Consider the following 18,515-nt stretch of genomic DNA (forward strand, 5'->3'; position numbering starts at 1 on the left):
GGATTGCTCACGTTATAGAATGACAGCTCGCATGAGTACTAATCACAACCCTGAGAATCATGCAAAGATTCTTGATCAGATTAAGCTCTACCTTAAACACCATACACCAAAGGATGCCCTAGCTGCTAGAACTAGACCTTTCCTTGCTAGGAAAGCCAAATTATGTATCACATACTATGGCAAGAAAAAATAAACCTGACCTCACTGTTTTTGCAGACTCTTGCTTTATCTCAAGGATTGGAACTTACCGCGGAGCCCCTCTCGGTGGCCTCCTCTTTGGTCCTCAGATCTATTGGAGGTTTGGATGCTTCACAGCTTATTTATGATTCAGCTCTTGTTTCGGACAAAAAACTTTCTGTCTTGCATGTGTTATCATTTAATGACTGGGTAAAAATTCTGGCTTCATTGGACAAAGACCCCCTAGAAGGTGTTAATCTGCTATCCCAATACATTGCCCAACTTCATGTCATTGCTTCACAATATCAGCGAGAGCTTGCCCTGTTCTCCTCATCTGGAATTGAGCTGTCAAATTTCCTTAGAAAACTCTGTGGACTTAACCCCTCGTTTGTCTGCACCCCAAATACCCCCTCCATCCCTCCAACTGGTGGCATCTTCTGTCGAGATAGTGCAGCTCTAGAAGTAGTAAAAGAGTTTCAAAATAATCTTTGCTCTCTCAATGATGTTAATCTCCTTGAGATGGTACCTAAAATCTCAAAAGTCTTTCCTATCTTACCAATAAGACAAATAGAAATTGAATCTCTTGGAGTTGACCATCAACTGTGGGTTCTACCAAACAAAGCCTTCCTAGCTCCTATTCTTAGTGAAACCTAGGTATACTTGGCCAACCTCCCCGCCTCAACAGTGGCAGATTGTAAAGATTCTTAAAGGTGGGCAATTCTTGGACAAGGGAGAATTGATTAAAGCCCCCTTTAACCTTCATCTTATCGACCACTCCAAATGCTGGACTGTACATACGTACTAAGGGTAGCATGGAATTTGCAAAAAGTAACCCAGATTTCTACACGGAGTCTATCTCGAATATCTTCCACCCCTATGTAAAATGTGCCTGCAGATTCTTGACCCCAAAGCTACCTGTGAATCAAGCATCATGTGGTTTGACCATGCAATATGGTATATCCTCAACCATTTGGATCTGTTGTTCCCAGAGAGACCAGTTGACTTTCATCTTTCCCTCATCTGCTCATGGCTAGGTGAACAGGCCAAGCAGATTGTGATTGCACAAATTGCCTTTAATATCTTCCGAGGACTGATGCATGATATTCTGAAAGAACTTAAAGCTGATGAGCCCTGTCTATACCTCACCACTTATGCTAACTACAAAGGAGTCAAATACATCACTAATCTGCTTAAACCTTGTATTGAAGATGATGATTTTCCTGCTCTAAAAAGAGCTAACTCTTTAGTTTCTCCCAACTCTTTCACCTCCTTTTTTACACCTAGCTCCTCACCTAATCGAGGGAGAGCCAGATTCCCTGCAATCAGAAACTTCCCTGAAATCTAACCCCTGAATATATTGCAAGTCTCTACAAACCCATGTGGAAGAAAAGTTCTCAGCAAAGATGATTTGAATTATGGTGCTATCTACATATACTGTCTGTTTCACAACATACTTCTCGATTGGATCTTAGCAAAAAGTCTTTTTTGTGAGTGCTTTGACTTATTTTTTGGGAATCATAAACTGCTTGACAATATTCTCCTTGGATGGAAATATCATCATCCTATAAAAGGATTAGTTTCAAACAATGACTTTCTTAGACAAGAAACAATCCCTTACTGTACATGCATTCAATTTACCTCATTCTGTAGGAATTTTGAAGGATTTGGGAACCATGGCTGTACTCAGGACCTCAACATTATCGATAATGTCACAATACGTAAGTTACTAGCCAAAGGACTCAATCACATACCCAACTATCCAAAAACCCCTTACCTTGCCCTATCAGCTTTACTTAGCCGCCTCACTGACCTAGTCAGTGCTCTTCGACTGAGATAACAGTCCTACCGGACTTACAGGAATTAGTAAAGGAATGCTTCCTTCACAAAATTTCTCTACTTCTCAGAAAGTGGCTTTCTTCTGGTAGTTCTTGGCTGACACCTCAGCTAGCTTTTGACTTTCAACTAATCTCAGATAAATGGTTGGTGCTCGGGCTTGACAAAAGCTCTAACTATCCTACTAGTATGTGCAAACACCTTGCTTGGAAAGCAGCTCGGGATCGAGTATCAGGAAAAGAATTCTGTCATACCAACAAAACACCGCAAGATATCTCTAACAAGATCTGTAAACATTTAGGACAGCTTGGCTACGCTATCAGTAACACCAAGTTACCAGTACTATTTCCTACATATAAATTCCACAAACATAAATGCAGATGGATATCTGACGCCTCTAATTGTATCTTCACAGATATCACCAAAGATATTACTCTTTGCCTTGATATTATTCTTACAGAATTAGAACTCGTTTGTGCAGAGAAACAGAAAATCTGCAAGGATTTCCTAAATATCCAATGCAATCCCTTGTGGCTGACAAAAAATGCTACAGAAGTCACACTCAACCTTCCTCAACATATTTTCCACATCTTTACAGCTAATATTACACAATGCTATGAAAACATCCCACTTAGTGGGGATCTTGGCCTTAAGACAGTACTAGCCAAGGTCATTAACTTAGCATTTACCAATGCTAAAAAAAGAAAGCATCTTTTTATCTCTCTAGCCAAGAAACCTAGATGGATTCAAGCATCTCACTCCGTAAACCCTTTACACTTCAATGAAGCAAAACTTTGCTCCTACATTTTTTGTTTAATTTGTTGAACAACTGTACTATTATTGCAGGTGGTTGCTGCTTTAATCAATGCCTTGGCATCCCTATGGGCTTATCTTGCTCACCACTTATGTGTAACATTTACCTAGACTTTTTTGAGTACAAATGGTGTCTTAAGAACATGGAAACTAACCATAAAAAACTTCCACTATTCAAACACACTTTTAGATATATGGATGACCTACTTAGTATCAATAACAGATTGTTCTCTTCGGAGATTGATCAAATATACCCCCACTGCCTAAGAATTGAGCCTACTTCCATCCCAGATAATTCGACTCTTGGGAGCTTCTGCAAATCAGCCCAATTTCTTAACCTTTCAATATCCCTTCACTGCCCATCTATAGGTGGATATGACCTTAGATTTATCTGGAGAAAGGATCTTCTTAAGCTGCCTCACATAGAATTCATCAAGAGAAATAGCAATAGGCCATACAAAGCCTCTATCTGCTCCTGTATTGGCCTTCTTTACTTAATCTGCTACTCTTCATCTACACCATCCATGGCCTGGGAAGAAATTTCTGTACTAATTAAAAAATAATGCCTTAACGGATTTAATCGCAGTCAGATCCGTAACACCATCACTCAAGCTCTCATTAGGCACAATTGGCATGGATTGTTATTCTAAAGAGAGAGTCTCATCTCTCTCATAAGGTAGTAGGCCCATACACAATGGGCCTACTACCGACCCATTGTGTGTGGTTCCTGGGTTAGGGCGGGCACACACTCACACACTGTGGTATTACTAAATGCTTTATTTTCACCCTCCTTCTATATATCCCCCCCCCCCTCGTCTGAAGCACTCATGAGACACTGACTCATAACATGCCACTCATGGCCGGTGGGACTAGGCCCTTGCATAAAAAAACTCTCCTAAAATTAAAGACATTGGGCTCTCATGAGGCGGCTTGTGCATCCTGGGCTGAGATCTCCCCTTGCAAAGTTTCTGTGCATCACTTGAAGACGCTTAACAAGAGGGCGGCTTGCCTTTCTCACCGATCATGCTCACGAAATGAAGCTCAACCTCTATAAATAAGGTGAGGGCGCACCTTGCCCCTCACTTAGCTCTGGAGTAGGTATTTCTTTCTGTTTTTTTCGCTACTGTCTGATCTTGCCAACATGGAGCTCGCAGCTCAAGTAACACAGGTACCTTACTAAGCTTAGCATTTTATTCAAGTAATGATGCAATATCTTGCATAGTAAGAAAGGAATGAAGTCGTCTGAGCTTTACACTGTGTACTTCTTGCTTTGCCTAAAGCACTTGAGCAAAATAATGGATTCTTTTTCCTACATATATTCGGCTCAGAAAGTAGCCGCTGCATAAATTCGACTACTATTGTGAGGTTTTTTTGAGCCTTGGGACTGCTTGTGCATACAAAGAATCGGGTTTTTCTTGCAGACTGTGTACAAATACTTTTTTCTGTTGATGATCTTTTACAAAGCTTGATATGGTAAACCTAGGAACATTGTACCCCCGCCTTGTATAAAAGCGTCTCCTGACCTCGGACTGAATAGATCGCCTCTGTAGTATACTGAAGGATATGTCGATTCTTGCAAATCGTTGCAGGTTCATGATCTTGACTGGTTATTTTGCTAAAGCCTTGACATCATGGCTGACCTTGGGTCTCTTGTGCATAGAAAACATAGGTCGGTGGTTGTTTTGCAATAAGGGTATCCTCAGGAAGGTATAAAGGGATTCATCTCCGCATAAAGCTTCTTGTGCATAGATGGCAGTATGTGTATGTATGTATATGGTTGTGAACATGATGGTTGGCTTGATGGCCGTTCCTAACACATGCTACAGTTGGATGGGGATTGATACTGTGTCCCGACCGTATAAATGGTGGCAACATAGGGGTTATGACCAATGCGCCACTTGGCTCTCACTCTGGCGGAAATAAACTGCTTTATGACTGGTTTTTATCGCTGGTATAGCTGGGTTTTTTTTCTCTCTCTCTCTCTAAGGAGGTAGAGGCATCTAATTGACTGGCAGCGTTCGAAAATGGTTGGTTTTTTCTGTGATTAACTGGTTATCACTGAGGCTTATCACAAATTGGGAGTTCATATCAGGCGGATAGTAACAGTCTGTGATAGCCTGGCATTTTGTGAAGGTAAGTATACAGTAGCTCACACAATTTTTTTTGGTTTATGAAAAAAGCTATGGTTGGTAGGGCCGGACATTACTGTTCTTGAAAACTGATAATGACTGATGGAAATAAAGGTAAGTATATGGCCGGGTTTATTTTGGCTTGGGTATAGCTCCCAAGCTTTTGCCGAGTTTTTTTTAAAAAAAAGAGGGGGTCTTACTACTCTCTTGACCGGTTACATTCTTGTCTTATTGGTTTTAAACATAAAGGTTGTCACCACCCTCATCTGTGACCTTTGGTTGACAAAAAGAAGTCAGATTTCACATCTCTTTGTCTAAAGAAATACCCTTTTGTACCATGGGTTCTACTGATCTTGAAGGTAAGTATATGGTTGCTTTTATACATAGCTACTAAGCTATGGCTTGTAGTTTTACTTCTGATAGACTTCACCATAGACTATAAAGTGATATAAAAGACTACCAACCCTACTAAAAGAGGACCTCTTTCTTACAATCATTGTACCTAAATAATTCTGATACTGAGTTATTTTTGTACATATCAGTTCATTGTTCCTTGGCCAACTGTCTTTTGAATGTAAAAATTCAATTATGTCTTATTAGTTAAGATTTAAACAGCTACACACACATCCTATACATAAGGTCTCTGCTCTTCGAGGAAACCGAGATGCTGGCCTAGGAAATTATCGCAGGAATGGAGCTCTAAATTGGACCCACAGTCGTTAAATCCTTCATTGGTAGACTGGTGTTAGGTGGCCCCTTTTAGACTCTCTTCTGGCTCCCTGCTCACGGCTACCATAGTCTCAAACTTTGCGGGTTGAAGGGTTGCAGGACCAAAAAGACTTTACTTTTTAGACACTTTGCTAATTTTTATGTCACCTCTGTTTCAGGATTGCTCACGTTATAGAATGACAACTCGCATGAGTACTAATCACAAACCTGAGAATCATGCAAAGATTCTTGATCAGATTAAGCTCTACCTTAAACACCATACACCAAAGGATGCCCTAGCTGCTAGAACTAGACCTTTCCTTGCTAGGAAAGCCAAATTATGTATCACATACTATGGCAAGAAAAAATAAACCTGACCTCACTATTTTTGCAGACTCTTGCTTTATCTCAAGGATTGGAACTTACCTTGGAGCCCCTCTCTGTGGCCTCCTCTTTGGTCCTCAGATGTATTAGCAGTTTGGATGCTTCACAGCTTATTTATGATTCAGCTCTTGTTTCGGACAAAAAACTTTCTGTCTTGCATATGTTATCATTTAATGACTGGGTAAAAATTCTGGCTTCATTGGACAAAGACCCCCTAGAAGGTGTTAATCTGCTATCCCAATACATTGCCCAACTTCCTGTCCTTGCTTCACAATATCAGCGAGAGCTTGCCCTGTTCTCCTCATCGGGAATTGAGCTATCAAATTTCCTTAGAAAACTCTATGGACTTAACCCCTCGTTTGTCTGCACCCCAAATACCCCCTCCATCCCTCCAACTGGTGGCATCTTCTGTCGAGATAGTGCAGCTCTAGAAGCAATAAAAGAGTTTCAAAATAATCTTTGCTCTCTCAATGATGTTAATCTCCTTGAGATGGTACCTAAAATCTCAAAAGTCTTTCCTGTCTTACCAATAAGACAAATAGAAATTGAATCACTCGGAGTTGACCATCAACTGTGGGTTCTACCAAACAAAGCCTTCCTAGCTCCTATTCTTAGTGAAACCTGGGTATACTTGGCCAACCTCCCTGCCTCAACAATGGAAGATTGTAAACTTAAGATTCTTAAAGGTGGGCAATTCTTGGACAAGGGAGAAATGATTAAAGCCCCCTTTAACTTTCATGTTATCGACCACTCCAAATGCCCCTCAAATGCTGGACTGTACATACGTACTAAGGGTAGCATGGAATTTGCGAAAAGTAACCCAGATTTCTACACAGAGTCTATCTGGAATATCTTCCACCCCTATGTAAAATGTGCCTGCAGATTCTTGACCCCAAAGCTACCTGTGAATCAAGCATCATGTGGAAGCGGCACCCCCCATAGAGCTTTGGATTCCAAAGAGGACGGATTTTGCTACGAGGCTTTGGATTTGCAGAGGAGAGGATGGGCATCAGCTTGGACGGAACTCTTAGCCCTTGTTATGTGCAATTTATTGTGGAGCTTTGGATTTGTTCAAGGACTGCCACCATAGGGAAAACATGCGAAGCGGCTATCGACGACAGAGTTTCAAATTTCAGAGAGGGATAGCAGATTGTGCGGAGCCCATTGCATGTGCAGTTCCCTTTGCGGTGGATTTGAAGCGGCTTGGATCTTTTTCGGCTTCGTTTGTACGGCCATTTTTTGGAGTGCAAGAAGGTACCCGATTACCATATCTTGCAACTTCAAAATGGACTCCCCTTGCTCGAGCACCCACGACAACAACGACCAAAAGCAACAAGTGGCTATGGATAATGGATCGTCAACCATCCATTTAGAGGCTTATGCAGCACTGGCACAATTCTCAAGGAACCCGACAAATTGTTTGGCTCGAGTTTGTGAAGTCAAAAGCAAATGGAGGAGTCCACTAGAGGACAACGCTAAAGGTCATTTGGACATGGATGATAGTACCAATACTCAATTAGCTACCTCGGTCGACGCTTTGTTTGGCTCGAGACTTTGAAGCCAAAGGCAAAAGCAAGAACTCACAGATAGACAACGACAAAGGCAAGTTGGACAGACATTACGGTAATAAATATTTGACAGTAGGGATCGGCATGGAACTCGTGGCGGTGGCCACACTGGCCTCGACGTCAGATTTCTAGTCAAATAACAGGTGTCACCACTGAGGCTTGTGAGTGGCAGAGAGGGGCAAGCACTGCTCCCTATAATTAATTTGGACCCTTGTGTTGGAGTTCAAGTTATTGGTGTTTGTACCTATAGGTCGGAGTTCAATGCACATGCATATGGCAAGGAACCAATCAGGCATCTAAAACACTATGCATGGGCACGCCAATTCATTGTTGTTGGTCAGATTATGGACAAGATGTGTTCCAACAATTCATTATCTTGGAGTTTTATATTTTGGACGTGATGTGTTCACAGTTCACGAATGGAGATTATTGGACGTAGTATGGTCTACAGTTCAAAGTTTCTACAAAAACAACATATGCTCAAGATGGCATAACTTTCAGGTACAAAGTTGAGGAGAGCAACACCGAGGTGTATCCAATATCCCGGCCGGTGTTGGGGTGTCCATGGTAGCTTCTTCATCGACTTGGTCTCACTATTGATGTCCACTATGAGTTGCAGAGAGGGTGTTAAAGTTTTGGCATCTCAAGTGAGCTGCCCAATGTGATTCCATTATTTAGTTTGGCTTTTAGGTATTTATTTTACTTATTTGTCAAAGTCTTGGGTAGGGCAATTCATTGGGATTGCTATATAAGCAACCCCTCGCCTCCATTGTATACACACATTTAGTTATTCATTGCCAAGGTTGATTGGTTCAGGAGAATCTCTCTCTCTCTCTCTCTCTCTCTCTCTCTCTCTCTCTCTCTCTCTCTCTCTCTCTCTCTCCCTCCCCTTGGTCTCTACGCTTCTGCATTGTTGACTTTGACACATACTAGATCTTAAACTTGCAACATGTCTCTTTCTTGCTTGCCATAAAAACATGAGATAGCATTAGAGGTTGTCATTTAGTAGGACAAGTTACCCAATTATATTGCAATCATATTTAGTAGAGCAAGCTACGCAATTATATTGCAATTCACCACTATGGGTGCTAGCTCTATTTGATAGTTACCAAGTCCTTTCATTGGAAAAGTAGAGCCAACAAATAGAGGCTATTAATTGCCTAGAACATCTCCAAGCATAGAGAAGGTAGCCCTTCCCTCTTAATGACAATAGATCATTACATCCTAGAACAAGAGCAAAACATACTTTGTAAAATTTTTTGGCGTAGTTTATGGCACCGCAATATTTATACGCAATCCTCTTCTACTCAAGAGATAAATGTCATTCTTTTAAGTTCTATTCTCTTTTTGTGCAGTTTTGACTTGTCTAGCCTAATGTTAAGGCTAAAGAGGCTTGAAAGAAAGAGGAAAATCCAGCCATTGTAGATGCTTCTTTCAATGCAGGATTGTTGAATATTGTGCAGGAGAAAGAATGAGATTTTAGTGCGCAATGACATGATGACCCATCTATTCATGATGCATGATTGTAGAATCTATGGATCATGTGGTTCTTTGACAATGGTGCAACTAAGCCCATTATGTCTCATTGTGATTTGTTGACTTCTCTTGAGACTATCTCTAATGGGAATATTGTAACGCGTGCCAACAATGCCTCTTATCCAGTTCAAGGAATTCGGAAGATTTTGCTTATTATTGTAGTTGGTAGATCGTTGAGTCTTTTGGATTCTTTGTATGTACCTAGGATCAAGAGGAATCTTTTTTATGTTTGCACTTACAAAACTTGGTCTTGTAGTCAAGTTTGTGAATGATACATTACTATCACAATTTCATTTTTGGTGATACTACTATGGCATTTGATATTTTCTTCATTAGGCTATGTAAGCTCAATGCTTACAAGAAATGTGTGAAAGTTAAACATGTGCAACTTTTTATTCAAATGTTATCTAGAGATGCAAAAATTTGGTGTGCTTGTTTTGGTCATCTTAATTTTTCTAGTTTTTACGTTTAGATAAACATGATGATTCCTTTGTTGACCCTCTTGAGGCACCATTGAAACATGTATGCGACTGTTGTTATTGGGCAAAATGCAACATTCTAAGTTTTCAAAGGATGGTTCCATGTGGTCTACTTGAAAATGCAGCTTGTAGACAATGATGTTTGTGTTCCAATGCACACCCCTTCCTTAAGGAATCATTTGTGGTTATGGCTAAAAATCCTGATTGAGAGAAGTAGGGAGTATATTTCTAAAGAGTTCAATGCATTTATGGATACTCGTAGGATAAAACACCAATGCGCATTGCTGTATATCCCTTAGTAAAATAGCATTGTAGAGGAAAAATTATGGAGGTGGCACAGTGTATGGTCAAAAGTTAGGCCTTGCCACATGCCTTTTGGCTTGAGGCTATTCTGTGTGCTACATGGTGTTCTAGATAGGTGTCCAATTAAAACACTGTATTCTATCACTCCTTATGAGGCCTTGCATGTCAAGAAGTCATCCATTTGTCATTGCACGTATTGGTAATAAGCTTATGCTTTAGTGCGTGAGCAACAACTCAAAAAAATGGATAGTTAGCGTGTGAAATGTTATGTTGTTGGTTATAGTCTAGAAATCAAAGGTTACAAGTTGAATCATTCACAAACAAAGCATGTGTCTTGCTTAGGCGAGATGATCTTTTTTGTGTGGAAGATGTCATTCAAACCTTGTTAGCATGTAGTAAGGAGATATAAATGAGGTCACAAATCAACTATTTTTTGATGCAGATTTACAAGATATAATTGATAGGATAGGATTGAAAATGAGCAAGCTAGATGTATGCCAAGATGGTTTGTGTAAACCTTGCATATCAGTAAATTGGGTGCACTTTTGTCTAGTGGTACGCGTTCAAGTTTTCAGCATGCCTTTTATGCATCGGATTGTTATGTTTTGGTTGTGTCTAGAATGTCTGAAAAGAAAGAACTTCTGTCATTTGATTAAGCACAAAACTCAAAATTTTGGTTAATTGTAATGCAAGCTGAGTATAATTCTATTGTGAAGAATGACATATAGTCTTTTGTGACCAGCTTCTTGGAAAAAAGACCATTGGTGCTAAGTGGGTTTTCAAGTTGAAACATAATGCCTGATGGTAATGTCAATCACCATAATGTTAGACTTGTTGCAAAAGAATATGCTTAGGAAAAGTGTATTGATTTTAATGAGACTTTTGCTCCTTCCTGTTGGAATTAGGGTTGCAAGAAAACACACACAGCTTGGAGAAGACGAAGGAAGCTCAAGGCACACAATAGAAAGTATGTTACTTAGTGTGAAATGGAAAGATAGATAGCCCTAGAGTGATGGGCGTATATACAATGCACGGGGGGGGAAACCTCCTAAAGAGGGAAAAAATGCCCCGACGGTCCTAGTGTGTTCAGACACATCACTACCACATGTATATGGTAACAAATCCCCCCTGAAGTGATGCGGTGAATGAGAGCTGGCACATGAGTAAAGGAAAGTGCCATGCCCTGAGGACATGATCGGTCCACAAAGGGGAGTAAGCCCAAAGCTTTGTGGAAAGCTTCGAGCTTCTCACGAAACAATGCCTTTGTGAAAAGATCTGCAAGGTTGTCTTGTATTGGCACATAAGCCAAGCTAATCTCTTCTTCTGAGAGCCTCTCCTTGACATAGTGGTAATGCACCTCAATGTGCTTTGCGCGAGCATGAAAAATTGGGTTCCTCACAATCGCCAATGCGCTCTTACTGTCAGTGTAGATAGTGTTGGCAGTGTACTATCCAACAACCAAATCAGCCATAAGGCGTCTAAGCCATACACACTCAACGTAACTGTGAAGACTGCCCTGTACTCAGCCTCACAACTAGAATTGGCCACAGTAGGTTGCTTCTTGCTCAACCATGATATACATGAGCTGCCAAGCATGAAACAAAAACCACTTGTGGACACTTGCATGTCGAAACAACCAGCCCAGTTTGAGTCCGAAAAAGCATGTAAGTATGGTGGCAATGATCCCCCCTTGGGATAAAACAAGCCAAGATGTAAAGTGCCACTAAGGTAGTGAAAAATCCTCTTGACAGCTTGCCAATGCTTAGACCCTGGGCTATGCATAAATCTGTTGACCTGTGAGACTGCAAACTGAATATTCGGCCTCATGTTGCATACATAAATGAGGCATCCAACACCAGTTTGGTAAAGAGTGACATTTGTAGGATCACCAACATCATGAAGACTCAATTTCAAACTTGTGTCCATGGGAGTGGCAATAGGTTTGCAATCCTCAAGTCCAAACTTACATAGCAATGTCTCTATGTAACTTTTCAGACACAAGGCAATACCACCATCACATTGCTTAAACTAGATACCCAAGTAATGATGCAACAACCCCAAATCTTTCATCTTGAAAGTAGCATTCAAATCAACCTTAAATTCAACAATATGTCTCTCATTTGGTCCAGTGATCAGCAAATCATCGACATAAAGAACCACAATGAGAAGTACATCACCCTCACACTTTACATACAATGTGCTTTCTGTTGGACTGTTACGAAAGCATTGTTTGACCAAATGAGTGTTAGCTTTCTCATATCAAGCACGAGGAGATTGCTTCAACCCATACAAATCCTTCTTACATCTGCACACTTTGTTCTCTCGTCCTTTCTTGACAAAACCGCGAGGCTGCATTACATAAAATTCCTCAAACATGTCACCATTCAAGAAAGCAGTAACAATGTATGATTGATGTACATCCCAACCAAAATGAGCTGCCAATGCACATAGAAAACGCACAATAGTCATACGACAAGTGGGAGAAAAAGTCTCTTCATAATTGATGCCTTTTTGTTGTGCATAACCCTTTGCAACAAGATCGATCTCACCATTCGGCTTGCGTTTTAACTTGTAAACCCACTTTGTACCAATGCCTTTTTGCCAGGAGGCAAATCACATAAAGTCCATGTGTCATTTTCTATAAGTGCATCATATATTCTGATTGCATGGCAGCCATCCAATTTTTTGGATTGTGTGCTTCATCAAAAGACAGAGATTCCTCAACATCATGTAAGCTAGACACAGCCAAAGCACAATAATCTGATGCATAAGATGCATGGCGAGAGCCTGAATGAGTACGATTAGACAAAGGTGCATAAAATTTACTGTCACGCAATGTATGCACTAGCCATTTTGGCATACCTCTAGCCTGCTCATTTTCAACACTTTCCTCATCAAATACATCATGTACATCTGCATTTTTAATAGGCTAATTTATAACAGTTTTGGGAACCCCCATAGGCTGTACATTTGCCTCATTGGAATTTACAATCGAACTTCCACGACTAAAAGGAGACAACAAAGTGTCATAAATGTCCTGTGAGCTTACATTATTGTCTCTAGTACATGACACTGCAAGGGCTGAACAGAATCTTCCACAAACACTACATCTCATGAAACCAAAATACGCTTTGTTTGCAGATGATACAACCTGTAACCTTTGCTTTCAGCACTATAACCAACAAAAATACATTTAACAGTCTTATCATCCAATTTTTTGCGTTGTGTTTGTGGCACCAAAGCAATTCCAAACAGCCAAAAACATGCATGTGCTCAATAGAAGGCTTTCTATCATGCCATGCTTCATATGGAGTAACAGACTACAAAGATTTCATAGGACACCTGTTAAGTACATTAGTGGCACACATGATGGCCTCAAGCCAAAAAGAATGCGGCAAAGCTTGACTTTTGACCATACATCATGCCGTTTCCGTAAGTGACCTGTTTTTCCTCTCAGCAACACCATTTTGCTAAGGTGTATAAGGCACTGTACATTGGTGTTTTATCCCACAACTAGCCAGATATGCATTAAATTCATGAGACATATACTCCCCCCTCAATCGGAACGGAGGGTGCCCATAGTATATTTCGAGACATTTTCAGCCATAGCCAGAAATTGTTTGAAGCACATAAAAAATTCGGACTTCGCTTTAAGCAGAAATACCCATGCATGCCTGGAGTAATCATCAATGAAAGTCACGAAGTAAAGGTAATTGCCCAAGGACGGAGTTTGCATGGGCCCACAACCATCACTATGCACAAGCTGCAACCTGCATGTGGCCCTAACTGAACCATCCTTTGGAAACTTCAAACGCTGCATCTTATCCAAAATACAGCCTTCACAAACATGTTTGACAAGTGCTTCAAGAGGCAGCAAAGAAGCGACCATATAAGATTTCTGCAAACGCAGCAAACTGACAAAATTCAGATGACTAAAACGTGCATGCCAAAGTTTTGCATCTGAAATAGCCCTTGAGTCTGCAACTGCATTTGCAAAATTTTGTCCACACTTGTCATACAAAGTGAGCTTATACAGCCCAAGACACAAAAGGCCAGATGCAACAATTTCAACACCAAAATTGAGATCATGAACTGACATCTATCATCCACAAATTTGATTACAAGTCTAAGTCTAGCAAGTGCAGATACAAACAAAAAGATTCTTCTTGATTCTAGGTACATAAAGTGCATCAACAAGTGTGAAAGAACTGCCATTTGCACCAGTAAGCACAATCTTTCCAACTCCCTGAACCGGATAAGAGGCATTGTTGACACAAGTGACTGAATTCCCATGAGGGACAGACTCAAGAGAGGTGAATAATTCACGATGTGAGGTAATGTGCTTTGTAGCACCACAATTGAAATACCACACATGTAAATCTGCAGCAACTAACATGCACGCATCATGGACAACAGGATTGTAAGTGCACTCTGCACTAAAAGGCCATTCTGCATCAACATCAGCATCATAGTCTCCTTTCATAGAAGACTCAACAATGGCTGCATTTGTAGTGGAACCAGCATTTGCAGTGGAACCACCCTCTTTCTTCTTAGCCTCTTTGGCCTTCAACTTAGGACAGTACTTGATCAAGTGATCATTAGCTTTACAATAATGGCAATGCATCTTCTTTTTCCCCTTATCAGCAAAATTTCTAGAGGAATTGTTGCCAACAGAAGCATTAGGAACAGGTGATTTTCCACTAATAGAAGAACCATAAGAAGTGGTTGCATTACTGTTACCACCCTTTCTTTGAGAAGCAATAAAGGCCTGTTCAACTGCACACTGTCTAGTCCTGTTTTTTTTTGGAAAGTGAATCTTGCAATAGCAATGTGCACAATGCATCAAACTTGACAACTTTAGGATTTCCTTGGGTCAAAAGTCTTTAAGTACTAGCAAAAGTCTCGTAAGGCATCAAGAACGATCTGCACAAGGGAACTATCTGAAATGACTTCACCCGCATAAATAATTTGTTCTTTGATATCCTTTACACCAGCAAGGAAAGTGTCCATATCATCTTCCTCATGCATAATCTTCGACTCCAGCTCTTTACGTAGTAGCAATGCAATTTTTACCTCATTGCGGCTTGCATAAAGACCAGCCAGAATATCCCAAGCCTGTTTTGCACACTTCTTTGAACAAATGTGAGGAGTAATGGTGCGCTTCACAGACAACACAATGCATGAGCCTGTGCATCCTTTACATCCCAATGAACTTGTTCTGTTGTAGGCAAAACAATTCTAATAGCAGCAATCCTTGCAGCAAGACCTGCCACATCCTCAACATCGCCTATATCCTCAGAACCAGGACGTACATCAATGCCCTGCACAATATTCCAAATGCCCTTTGACACAAGAACATGTTGCATCATGTAGGCCCACATAGGGTAATTGTCCCCATCCAATCTGTCCTCAGCAGGCAGCAGCAAACATCTTGAACACATCTGTGTTGTTGTCAGCTATGGAAAATGCATGCACCTATGTGAAAATTGCCTGAAATGAGGAGAAACTGAGTGAGACCAGCACGTGCTATACAACACAACCCGCAGTAGACTGTATGGGACCTATTATGTAGTATTTGGCACTGACAAAAATTTTGCACAAAATGACGAAATTGCCTATGCGTAGACCAGACTGCAGTAGAAACGGAGGCCAAAATGAGCCCGAATCAAAAATCTGCGTCGCTCGCCAAAGCTCACTGAAATCGGAGAAAGCAAGCAGGCGTGTGCTGGAGCTGCTGGCGACTAAGCCAGGGAGGACACAACCTGCTCTGATACCAATTGTTGGAATTAGGGTTGCAGGAAAACACACACAGCTTGGAGAAGTCGAAGGAAGCTCAAGGCACACAATAGAGAGTATGTTACTTAGAGTGCAATGGAAAGATAGATATCCCTAGAGTGATGGGCGTATATACAATGCCCATCACTAAAGAAACCTCCTAAAGAGGGAAAAATGCCCCGGTGGTCCTACTATGTTCACACACATCACTACCACATGTATATGGTAACACTTCCACTTATCGTATGACTACTATTTATACCATTTGTGCATTGGTAGCTCATAATGGTTAGATGGATATAAGACTGCATATTTGAATGGCGATTTTCATGTGAAAGTACGTATCACAGCTTCGTGGTTTTGTTCAAAAAGGGCAAGAAACAAGTATGCAAGCTTAAGAAGGCATTCTATGGTGGCAAGATACATGCCTCATTTAAGATGTTAGATTTTTTGCTTTTGCATCATTATTTGAGCATATAGCTTAAGCAGGTTGATGGAGGTGTTGCTTTGTATTAGACAAAGTATATTGAGACATTGTTGCATAGACTCAACCCTAAGGATGGCTAGTGTATTCCTATTTCTATAGAGATAGGTTTAAAGCTTAGTCTTCATGATGTTGGAGATTACTTTGATGTCATACTCTATTTGCAGGTTGTTGGTTGCCTTATTTATGTATACATTACAAGGCGAGATCTCGAGGGGTCACCTCCAAATGTAAGTATAGCAAAGAGTTCACAATAAAAGGTTTTTTATTGGGTAAATTTTTAAAAAATCAATAGAATCACATTTACAATAGTTTTCTTTTTCATTTTGGATTTTTTGAGAAAAAAGAGACATGGGTTTTTATAATACCTCAAAGCATGTAAGTATAGGGGCTTTTTGATACCCTTTGAAAGCAAGCGATATAGGTGATTTCTTATAACGATGACCCCCGCAGCGGGGCTAGATTTCAAATACATTCTCACATAAGAGTAGATTTATAATAGCCTAGGGTCTTTGCATTGTAAGGTAGTTGAGTGGCAATATACATCTTAGGTTGTTTATCCCAAGGGAGATCCTTACCACCGATTTTACATGCTTTTTCCCACTTGAATTAGATTGGTTGCTATGACACAGCAGTGTCCACTAATGGTTTTTGTTTCATGCTCGACATCTCATGCATATCTTGGTCGAGGAAGAAGTAGGCTACAACTGCCCACTTATAGTTGTGAGCTTGCGTACATGGAAGCTTTCACAACTGCCACTCAATGTGTTTGGCTCATACGCCTTTTAGCTAGCTGTGGTATTCGACAAAAATCCGCCACCACTATCTTTATAGATAGTCATAGTGCTTTGGCTACTGCGAGGAACCCAATATCCCATAGAGGTACATTATTATTATGTGAAGGAGAGATTGTATATAGCATAGGCCAGCTTGGATTTTGTGCCTATGCAAGGCAACCTTGCTAATCTTTTTACCAAAGGCTTTGCCTAGTGAGAAGTTTGAAGCTTTCCATAAAGCTTTGGGCTTACTCTTTTTTGTAAAGAGTCTGGTATTTCCCTGCACATGAGTATCAGTTCATATTCATCGCATCAGTCGCAGGGGGGAATATGTTACCAAATTATGGGAGCCATGTATGCGAACACACTTAGGACCAATGATGCATTTCCCCCCCTCTTTACGAGGTTTTTTCCGTGGCTTGTATGTATGCCCATACCTCTAGGGAAAGTGTTATCTTTGTATTGACACACCTAGTAATACTACTTCCTATGTTGTGTGCTCTTGATCTTCTCTCTATCTTCATGTGCATTAGGTGTTGTATTTCCAACATTGTATCCATGCGCTCACGTGGGTTTCCTTGTCCCCCTTGCCACTTCACTTTCGTATAAGCTAAAACCGGCCAAGGAAAAAGTAAACTTAGATCCATCGTGCCTCACTTCCTGATAGTCAACCGCACTAGTAGGTTCATTCAAGACCCCATGGTATCTAGTGTTGAGGATGGGTCTCCTCTCGCACATGAGGTTTATGGAAAATGAAACGGCGTACCTCTTTCTTCATAGTATATTCACAATGTCATTGTCCTGCCAAATGTAGCTCTTTCACTATTTTCACATGATTTTGAGGGGAGTTTTCCTTCACGTGGTGTTTTTGGAGGCTAGCTATTTTTAGACTTTTCTCCGTTTTAAGAGTTGCTCCCAATCCTCTGCCGACAATTTGGCAAGGCGCAACATCCTACTCTACTCTCATGTATGAAGGCTTTCAAGCAGCCTCCATGCAAGATTGTAACGAGGGTGGATCGCGTTGAGGGAAGTTTTCCAGCACACAATGTTTTTGGAGGCCAATGATTTTTAGATGTTTCTCCTTTCTGAGGGTACCTCCACACGAGGAAGGAGTAACCGTTTTGAGTTACCCCCGTCCTCTGAAATAACTTTACCTCTTTGAGGTAAAGTTGGTATTACCTCCTCTTTTCTTACGTGCGTGTGTGTGTGTGTGTGTGTGTGTGTGTGTGTATGTTGTGTGTGTGTGTGTGTGTGTGTGAGTGAGAGAGAGAGAGAGAGAGAGAGAGAGAGAGAGAGAGAGAGAGAAACCATCACATTCATCACTTCATCCCTTGTCTAACCATTACCCCCCACCTTGTGATAGGCATCTTAAGAGCTGCTCCAATTCCTGTGCAGACAATTCCGCAAGATGCAACATCCTACTCGCTTTCAAGCAGCCTCCATGCAAGATTGTAACGAGGGTGGACCGTGGGATGAGGCTTTTTTTAAAAGGAAAAAAACCAAGAAGAGACAAAAGTTACACCGTGGGATGAGGCTGTTGCTAGGAGGCA

This window comes from Adiantum capillus-veneris, chromosome 11, assembly GCF_014529385.1.
Source record: "Adiantum capillus-veneris isolate H3 chromosome 11, ASM1452938v2, whole genome shotgun sequence".
In the NCBI taxonomy this organism is placed as follows: domain Eukaryota; kingdom Viridiplantae; phylum Streptophyta; class Polypodiopsida; order Polypodiales; family Pteridaceae; genus Adiantum; species Adiantum capillus-veneris.